Genomic DNA, 10,418 nt, shown 5'->3' with positions numbered 1-10,418 from the left:
TTTTTTCGACAACAACTTCAAAGAATGCAGATAAAAGACGGCAATGACACATGAGCAGTCGCACTTTTATATATAAGAAAGAATATATACAAAGCTAGCTTTCCAAAACTCTCACATTCTCTTCCTCCTCAGGAATCTTTCCTCTATAACGTATAAATTTTTTTCTCTTGTAGCCAGCTATAGATTTTACATCAGTTCGGTTTGCAGCCAAGGCGTAGGATGTGAACGCCAAAAAGTATCCTGCTCTAGAAGCAGAGTAACCTGGACCGTAGCCAAAAATCCTAATTGTTGCAGTCTTTTCCAAAAACATTACTTTGTGGGCATTATATTGTAATCTTGAGAAACCTAGAAGCCTTGTAAGAGCTTTAATACAAAGTATGGGCCATGCTGCATCCTCTGAGAAACTACTATGAAGTACTAAAAAGGAATTAGGGTCAATCCTAGCCAAGTAGTGGGCAAGTGCAATGTCTTTCAATGTACTACCACCAGCTCTCGATCCTTTGCCACGTCCCAAGAAGTTATATGAATCAGCAATCTCCAACTGCAAATAAAACCCATACTGAATGAGCGTGAAATGCAAACCTACCAATGTGTGAAAGCAAATTCAAAATTATCTTACCACTTGGTTTTCATCGTACTCCAATTTAACTGGATTCCATAAATTTATTGATGATGATATCTCATTGGTGTTAATCAATTCTTTAACATATTCAAACTCCTCTCTTCCAAAATTGGAAATCCCAAGTTGGCTTTGAATGCGATCGAAGTCCTCATCAGTAATACTCATCAACTCTTTCACAACTTCTTTGGCCTTTTCAAAACAAAGAGAGAGGGTCTCACCAGCATCAATAAACTTATCCTCTAGAGTTTCTTTATCAAGTTTGAGTATCTCTTCCTTTGATTCATTCTCTGTGTCAATTATCCCATTTGCAGCATCAGAAGCCTCTACAATAATTGCTAGATAATAATCTTCTCTAAGATTGAATAGTTTTTGAATATATGACTCCTTGAAAGGTATAGATGGTAGAGAAGGAACAGTATGGTGAGAACTCTCATCAGTTGCAGGGTTTGTATCTCCTTGGCTCTCCTCAATGATAGTCTCAGCTTTGAAGTGAGCAACATCCAAATTCTCAGCAATAGAAGCCTCAAAATCTGCATCTACAATCTCCTCTGTTTTCTTTTCATCTGCCAGATCATCTAACATGCAAAAGCTAGCAGACTTTGCTCCTTCCAACTGTTGCTCATCATCTTTCAGAGGATATTTGACAAGGGTGAAAACAATAAAAGCAGTAGATTTTGTCATCATCTTGCAGTTCTTGGAATAACTAGAGCACAATATGTCTCTTGCATAAAACCTGCCTAGAGAGTGGGCACCACACTTCTTAGTAAACACTGACTTTTCATTTCCTGTTGACCCAATGGGAACATGGACATATTCATTTGTGCCAACTTCAATAGAAGGACCTGCTAGATTTTCAAACTCCAAAAAGTCCTCCAAAATATATTTTTTACAAGATTTCAAAACACTGTAAAGGTCCCAATCAAGATTAAAGACATTCTTCACAACTCCATAGAAAGAGAGATCCATGCCATTCTGAAGGATAAAATCAAGAAGCCTCTCTGATGGAGTGACATTAGTAAGCTCTGATACTCCAAGACCTCTCATTGCCAACTTTCGCTTCCTTGGAGATGTGCTTGGCATTGTGACACTGGTGGCAGAGCATGGAGAAGAAACAGAATGCATAGGCTCATCACATGTTGAAGCCCTTGAGCCTTTTGAAAGCCTTCTTCTTTTACCAGTTCCTGGCAAAACCTTGGATCCTAGAAAATCTTTCGGTTCAGACATGTTTCCAACTTGTGCTTGATACGGCGCGATAAGAGTCAAATGCTAGACACGGATGTTCGTACTCACACCGTATCAGTAATTCAAACCAGCAACTTTAAGCAAAGGGCCGCAACCGTAATGACGTGAGAAGGCAGAGCCAAAATCAGTGATCACGCGCCCTCGGGCACTATCAGGTTAGGAGGCACGCCGAAGGAAGACTCTGGAGAACAAGAAAGCCCAAAACGACGCGAACAAGCAAAAGCACAAAAGAGAAACACTCGCTCTCACGCCGTATCAAGAGAAGAAACAGAGGTCTACAAAGAAAGCGAAAAAAGCTGTACGGATGAGGGATACCCCCTTATGTAGGCGTGCAATAATGCCATCTGGCACTAGCCATTGGGCTTCGACATGTGGCAGTAGCCATTGGGCTTTGACATGTGGCACTAGCCATTGGCCAACATATGGCTGACAAACATGTGGAAAATATGTGGACCGATCGTTAGTCTCATGGCATATGGACGATAGACAAACACATGGCACAATCAGTGCGAGACATGTTTCTGACACGTGTCATGATTGACGAGGGTATATAAGGGGTTATTTTTCTTACATGTACACTTTACATTTCTCGAGCTCTCGCGCCTTGCTTGCCGATACGGTGCGATCCCAGTGTTGTGTATACTGCGTTTCTGTTCTCTCGCGTCGTATCGGTTCCCGTCCTAAATTCAGAGGGTGCCTCTTTGCTGATTTCCTCACTTCGGTGGTCTTCAATCGGTGCCCCGATACGAAGCGAGGATGTCCTTCCGTAGTCTTCGCAATCTCCATCTCGCGCCATATCGGCCTTCTTGTCCTTGTCTCCGATACGGAGCGAGGGCATCGTTCCATAGTCTTCGCAATCTCCATCTCGCGCCAAATCGGCATTTTTGTTCTCGTCTCCGATACGACGCGAACGTGACGATTCGTTTGTTTTGTTTGTTTCTTCTCACACCGTATTGGGCCTGTTGCGTTGTTGTCAGATTTTTGAGAAATTTCCTATATCACTTTTTGTCTTTCTGGCTCTTCTATTTTCTTCTCTGTATGGCAAGGACAAAGCAAACTACAAGAAGAGTGTATGTGGATAGGAAGGACAGTGGGGGTAGAAGAAAGTTACAATTTGATGAATCTGAGGAGGAGCCCTCTTCAAATATTGCTGAAGTTGGGCCATGAGAGGCCCCAAAGCATTTTGCCACAGAAATCCCCCCTACACCAGGTGTTGGCCTAACATCTTCCATGGAGTTAAAGAATTTCAGTGCAGTGAATGTTTCTTCTCCTGAAGTTGAAGAAGCAAAGGGTGAGACTTGCCCTGTGAAGGATTCATCCCCTCCAATTGCACCTGAGCCTACATCTGCTGAAGCCACTGAGCCTCCCAAGCCACAAAAGAGAAAGAGGAAGTCCCGATTCTTCTACATGCAGAGGTTTTTTAGTGACATTAGAAAAGCCCAGAGAGCTACAGAGCACGTGATTCCAAAGGCTGCTTTCATAAGAGTTGTTAAAGAGATCTCTAATAGATTGTCTCAAGTGGCAACTGTCTCTGGTCTAAATAAGAAGTGGCAACTCTCAGCCATTCTTGCTCTACAAGAGGCCGCAGAAGATTTTGTTATTGATTTCATAAACGATGCTTACATTGCTGCTGCGCATGCTCATAGAATTACCCTTATGAATAAAGATTTCAGCATCATCAGCAGAATCAGGTATAGGTTTGATAAAGTGTTGAGGACCTTGCCTTCCAACGATCAAAAAGCCCTTGAAATCCTTAACATTCCCCCGAAATTGTCCAGGAAAGGGAAAAAGCTAAAGGTTGAGGATGTAACTCGCCTTTACTCTACAAGGGGTGCCACCCAGCAGGAGTCTTTCTTGAGTGAAAAAATTCAGGAGATGTTGGAAACTGAAGACGAAGTTTACAAGAGGAAAGCCACATCACTTGCTCCTGTCAACAACAAGAGGATGGGTAAAGTGTATGGGAAAATACATGTGAATGTTTCTGTGGAACCTGAGGAGGAATACCTTAGTATATCTCTCGAGGACAAGCCCATGTTGGAGAAAAGGGATGTCCAACTATCTGACTCCGTTGTTTTTTGTTGCATAAGGTAAGGCTTATATATATATTTTTTTTTGCATAAGCTAAGGCTTATAGGTTCAAGTATATTTTATATGTAATTTGTATTGATTTTGATTGATTCAAATAGCTTTTGCTATTGACTGCAGGGCATTCGTCTCCTCTCTCACTCTCGATATCCATAGAACCATATATATTGTTGATCCACTTCTCTCTCTGGAACTATTTGCAAGATCTGGGTCTAATATTGCACCATCCTTTCGTACTTTCAATAGTGTGGCAAATTACCACATCTTTTTCCCTTATGTAGAAAGGTATTTTTCTTTTTTGTAGAGGATAATTTATATTCATTTGCTTTCACCCTTTTGCTCACCTCTATTTTGAATTTGCAGAGGGCATTGGAGTCTCTTCTATATTAACTCTCTTACTAGAGAAATTATCTTTATGAACTCTCTCAGCGGTGTTCATGGCTAAGCAGGAATGTATGTTGAACGAAAATTACTTGCTTTGATTATATTTACAAAAAATATTTTGAACTTACAAAGCTTCCTTTTGGAGTGCTGGTAGACTTGTTTCTACATTTTTGGATACTACATATGAGGATCTTGCTGATCCTCAAAAGCCTTATACATTTCTTCTACAAGAAGTTCCATTGCAAAGCGATGCGCATTCTTGTGGATGGAGAGTTATATCAAATATTTGCAAAACAGTGGATTCAAAGTTGTTACAAATAGGAGTGAATGTAAGTTAATTTCATTTGATTTTTGTGTAACCCTTATCATGATTTCTTTTCACTAACTTATAACATTTATTCTTACAGTGTAGAGACTATCCTGATTCATATGTTTGGTGGATAAGGGAGAGATGCATTGAGCTGATTTTGGACAAGGCAATCACACCATATGATCCTGACTCCCCTCTTCCTCCCAAAACTTCAATGGCCAAGGGCACAAGCAAGGGAAAGGGCAAGGGAAAGGGTAAAGGCAATGGTAAGGGCAATGGCAATGGCAATGGCAAGGGCAAGGGCAAGGGCAAGGGCAAGGGAAAGGGCAAGGGCAAGGGCAAGGGCAAGGGCAAGGGCAATGGCAATGGCAATGGGACCACTCCTGCAGAGTCTTAAAAAAAAAGGAATGCCAATGCTTTCTCCTCTGAAATTTGATCCATTCCCCTCTTAAACCCCAAGAAAAGAGAGTACCTGTAAAGGTGAAATTCTTTCAACAATCAAAGAAAGGCCCGGTGAGAAAAAACATCTTTGAAGAAATCGATAAAGAAGCCACAAAGCCAACAAAGGAGAAGGCAGCAGATAAAGAATCAAAAGGGCAAACATAAGCATACACAAGCCTTATTATTTTGGCTTTGTACATTTATATGACATTTTTGTACCTCATGATGTAATGAACTTTTTCACTTATAAATCGAATGTAATGTACATTTTATTTATATCATTCGAAAGGCAACTTGCTTCACGATAGCTTATGAGTTCCCACTAAAAAAGTTTATATGGTGTGCAATCTGTATCGGAATCCAAGGGAACCCAAATACCCAATCTTAGTTTGTATCTCCTGTAATCAAAGCCCAAAGCAAGAGTTTGGCGAGGGATACTGTAAGCCAAAGCCAAGGATTGAGGGCACGCATTACACCTCAAGATATCACCCTTATGGTCGCACTCTCTAGATTTCCAAAGCGTCCCTATAGTGTTGTCCAAATCCTCTTCCGAAAAGTTCCTACTTAGCTAGGATACCTTCATTCTTTGTAAATTTGTTGTTTTGAAGCAAGCCACGAAGATATGGAGGGGTACAAACCATGATAAACGTATTCTTCTTGAGATACTTCTAGCTGTCATGGACTTTTGAATATCCTGAGATATTTTGAATTTGAAACTTTGCACCGTTACCTTATCAGGAATCTCTCAGTTTAGAGATGAAAGGCTTGGCAATGGAAAATCTTCGATATTCCCATACCTATCCACTTTAGAGGGAACCACATACTGTGCATAATATATAAAAACCTTGCAATCACTAAAAAAAGACACAGTTTGATCGGCATAAATAATGCCTGCCAATACCTTATGAATGGCATGGAAAGTCCCACTTAGGTTTTCCACAGGTTGCCATTCAATACTTGTTGATGGAAAGATATCTGCAATGACGAACCCTTTGTTAGAACTTGCCTAAATGGAAAAGAATTATATACGTTATTCAACTAATAACTTACAATGTGTTTGTTGGGAAACACGTTCGTTTGGAGGAAAGTGCATATCCTTGGCCATGTAAACATGTTGCACCTTGACAAACCACCCTTCGGGCATAATTTTGAAGGCAATGATACGCTCCTTCCAGTGATTTTTTATATCATCTCGTTTTCTTCTTTTCACCTTATGAGAGCCCTTGCAAGATGGCAGTATGGTTAAACGAGAAGGGCGCATAGAGGAAGCCATGAAAAGAATGAAAGCACAGAGAAAGAAGCTCAAAGAGGGGTCAATGAACTAAAAAGTAGCGCCAAGAACACAAATGAGTATGTATTGGGCGCCAAAAAGAATATTGAAAGATCTCCCAACTTTCAAAAAACTCATTATTAATTTCATCACATCTCTGTCACATATTTTGTCAAATTTGTAAGTAAATAACGTCTTTGGGACTCCAAAACATGTCAGACTTTAGGGATTTTGGCTAAAAAAGAAGAGAGAATCACGAAATGGACTCCACTATCTCTAAAAAAGAGGAGACAAGAATACCATATTCTTGCACACGTGACGAACTCTCTTTGGCCCTTTTCTTATTCCCGTGATTAACAAAAGTGCATTTTTTGAAGCGTTTTTGGCCCTAATGATTAGCCATGATAATCCGGTTTAGGAGAGAGACAAGCAACCAACAACCTCCTTACAACGCTAGTGGCCACCCCTGTGATGTTAAGCCTGGGAGACCTGCTTAAGAAGCATCCCACGCTATGGCAAGACGTGAAGTAGTGGGTTGAGGGGTCATGAGAATAAGCTACTAATTTGCGCGACCATGATGCACAAACACAAATACCGAGTCTAACGTTGCACTCTATGCCAAAATCCTTGCACATTAATGCTTTTTGGAAAGGCACCGAGATGCATGCAATATTACCGGTCCTGGCCCTAGGCGACATGACGAGAAAGGGAATCGTAGACATGAGAGCTGGGGTTATTGTGCTAAGCCACGCAGTACTTTAGACTTGGGAAAACCCACCTATCGAGACCACTTGGTTTAATGTCACATTAGCAAATGCAATGAGAGTGAAGCCATTCGAGGTACTTAAAAACTGGCCAGTGAAAATCATAGGTCCAGTTCTCTATCGATTTTATAGTCATGAAGGGAGTGGACTACTATATCCTATTAGGCCAACCCTGGATGCACAATGCTAGAGTTATCGAAGATGGGGGTAACGACTTGACCTTCCTAGGCAACAAAATGGAAGCTGTGAGGGTAGAGATGGACACTTGGAAGACCTCACCAGTCAACTTGGATGCCATCTTCGCGATGCTCAAAGGTAATGCTCAAGTCAAGAAGTCTTATGGGCCCTTGACCAAGTATATCCCATGCCCAGAGGATGAGCGAGATTGGATGCATGTCCTTGCTACAATTGACTTGCCGTTCTTGGATCATGAGGCATATGAGAAAGCCATCAAGATGATGGGAAAGTCTAACAGCACGCCCTCCGTACCAGTTTTCATGATGGCAGGAACCCTTCGTGGGAGACCTAAGCCCATCACCTTCCAAGGGCCAAATAAAAAAAGAGAACTCCAAGAGATTCTGTAATACTTAACGGACAAGCTAGCTAACAATCCAACAACAAACTTCAAACCACTCCAGGATCTCTTAGATGAATCCAAGTGGCAATGGACCAGGGTGCATGACTTAAACGTCATGTACAAGTGGGCCCTAGTCCCTGATCAATGACAAGAGATATACCAAGCCCTAGGAAATGACGAGCAGTCTGATGCAAAGGACTCTAATGACGAGTACAAAGACTGTCAATCCTTCAGTGAGACGAAAGTGAGCATGAGATATATACCATAGAATACAACACTAAGGGACATGAAATAGAACAAATATGAGTAGACTCCAAGCCACAGAAAAAGAGTGTCTTCAGGATAGAGCGAGGGGTCATGCCCATGGATTGTGATCGCACCTGATTAGAATACGTAGGAGCCATAGACTTTGAGTAAGCAGGTCTAGCCCAACGAGGAACGACACCAGTGCTTAGGACAGAATCACTATCTGAACTGCAATCACCAGGGGAGACCACCTCTTCTAGCGAAGACGGGCAGTTCAACTATAAGTCAAAGTTAAGTTCGGATAGTGACCCAGAAATAGCTAGGCCGCCCAAGACCCGACGCACCAAGGGGGACTTACCCGTCCACCTGAGGTGCAGACGATTGAAGTAGGAAAGGGCGAAACAATCCAAGGACACACAAACAAAAGAACAACAAAAACCGTGGGACCTCCCTAAAAGATTTACAAAATTGAAGAAATGAGATAGGGCAGTGAGCTTGTTGGGTGCCAAACAGCAAGGGCAAACAAGCAAACCAATCGAGGGACCAGCCAAGGTCAAGGAGGTGAACCTAGCTGATCAAGGGGAGACACCTCGACCAGTCTTCATTGCTGATGACTTGACTGAGGAAGAAGAAACGAGTCTTGTCGCTCTCTTGCAAGAGTACGTAGACGTATTCGCTTGGTCCTTGGAAGAGCCCAAAGGGGTAGATCTGAGTGTAGTGACTCATAATATACCCATGACACCAGACGCAACATCGGTGAAGTAGCGACCGTACCCTATGAATCCAAAACACGCTCATCCTATCAAGGAAGAGATTGATAAGCTGATGAGAGCGGGATTCATTTACAAAATTGATCAAATGGACTGGGTATCACCCATAGTCATCGTGATGAAGAAAAATAAAAAAATCAGAGTGTGCGTCAATTACACGAAGGTGAACGTTGCTACTAAGAGGGACAATTACCCATTGCCATACACCGAGCACGTGCTTGAAAGAGTGACAAGTAAGGAGGCCTACAATTTTCTGGATGGCTTCTCAGGATACAATTAGGTGCAAGTGCATCCTTCCGAAAAGCATAAGACTGTGCCTTCGCCATTGACTGGGCATCTTTGTTTACATAGTCATGCCTTTTGGGTTTACTAATGCCTCTATCACTTTCCAATGCCTCATATGCGCCATATTTAAAGACATGCTTCGCAAATATTTGGAAGTCTTTGTTGATGATCTGTGCATTCACTCGACCTGGATGGAACACCTAGACAAACTCCAAGCAGTCTTTGAGCGGTGTCGCCTATATAGTCTCTTCTTGAACCCCTTAAAATGCTAGTTTTGGGTGAAGCATGGATGCATCCTAGGACATGTGGTGTCAAAGAAGAACATTGCCACTGACTTCTCGAAAGTCAAGGTTATTGTTGACCTTCCATCCCTAATCAACTATAAGGGATTCCAATGCTTCTTAGGCCATACAAGATACTATCAGCGGTTTGTGCTGAATTACATGTTGATGGCCAGACCTTTATACAAGTTATTGATTGTCTTTGAATGGAGTGAAGCATGCCAACGAGCATATGAAGAGTTGAAGAAGGCTCTAACCATAGCAACCACAGCACCAGTTCTACGAGCCCTAGATTGGACCATTACCTTCCAGGTCATATCGATGCTTCTAAATTTGCTGTGGGGACAGTGTTGTGCCAACTTGACGAACACAACCTGGACTATCTAGTGAGCTTTGCTAGCAGACAACTCACTGAGATAGAAATGAACTGCTCGATGACAGAAAGAGAGGGCTTGGCCATAGTGTTTGCTATGAAGAAGTTCCGGCATTATCTATTGGCTACACCCTTTGACTTTTTCATAGACCATCAAGCCTTGCTATATCTAGTGAATAAACATTGCACTATAAGATGCATAGCTCAATGGCTCCTTATGCTTTTGGAGTTTGACTTCTCTGGGTTGTACGCGAGAAAAAACAACACAACATGGCTGACCATATGTCACGCATCCCCACAGGAGAAGCCGCTGGAGAAGGCATTGCCGATGAATTGCCAGACACCTATCTCTTTAACCTTTCTAGCGAGAGAGATTTATTCAAGGCCGATCTAATGCCATATTGGGCAGATGACATAGTACAAGTGCTTGAGCACGGACTACCTGAGCAACTGATAGAGAAGGCAAGACTTAGGCAACTCATTCTCAAGATCCAATCCTACCAATTGATAGTAGGCCAACTGTATCACCTAGGGCAAGATGGATTGCTGCGCAGATGCATTTGCGAGCATGAGATGCACAACGTGCTCTCAGAGACACACAACGAAATTGCTAGTGGACACTTTAGCACAGACACGAGGACCCACAAGGTGCTATACTCTCAACTATGGTGGCCAAAGCTGTTTTGTGATGCATCACGATTTGTTAAGCATTGTGACGAGTGTCAGCGGACAAAGGTCCCGATTCGCAAGGAGAAAATGGAGTTGACT

This window comes from Lygodium microphyllum, chromosome 26 (genome assembly GCF_053477565.2).
Source record: "Lygodium microphyllum isolate KBCC chromosome 26, Lygodium_microphyllum_v1.1.10, whole genome shotgun sequence".
NCBI lineage: Eukaryota > Viridiplantae > Streptophyta > Polypodiopsida > Schizaeales > Lygodiaceae > Lygodium > Lygodium microphyllum.
This window is presented reverse-complemented; position numbering follows the sequence as displayed.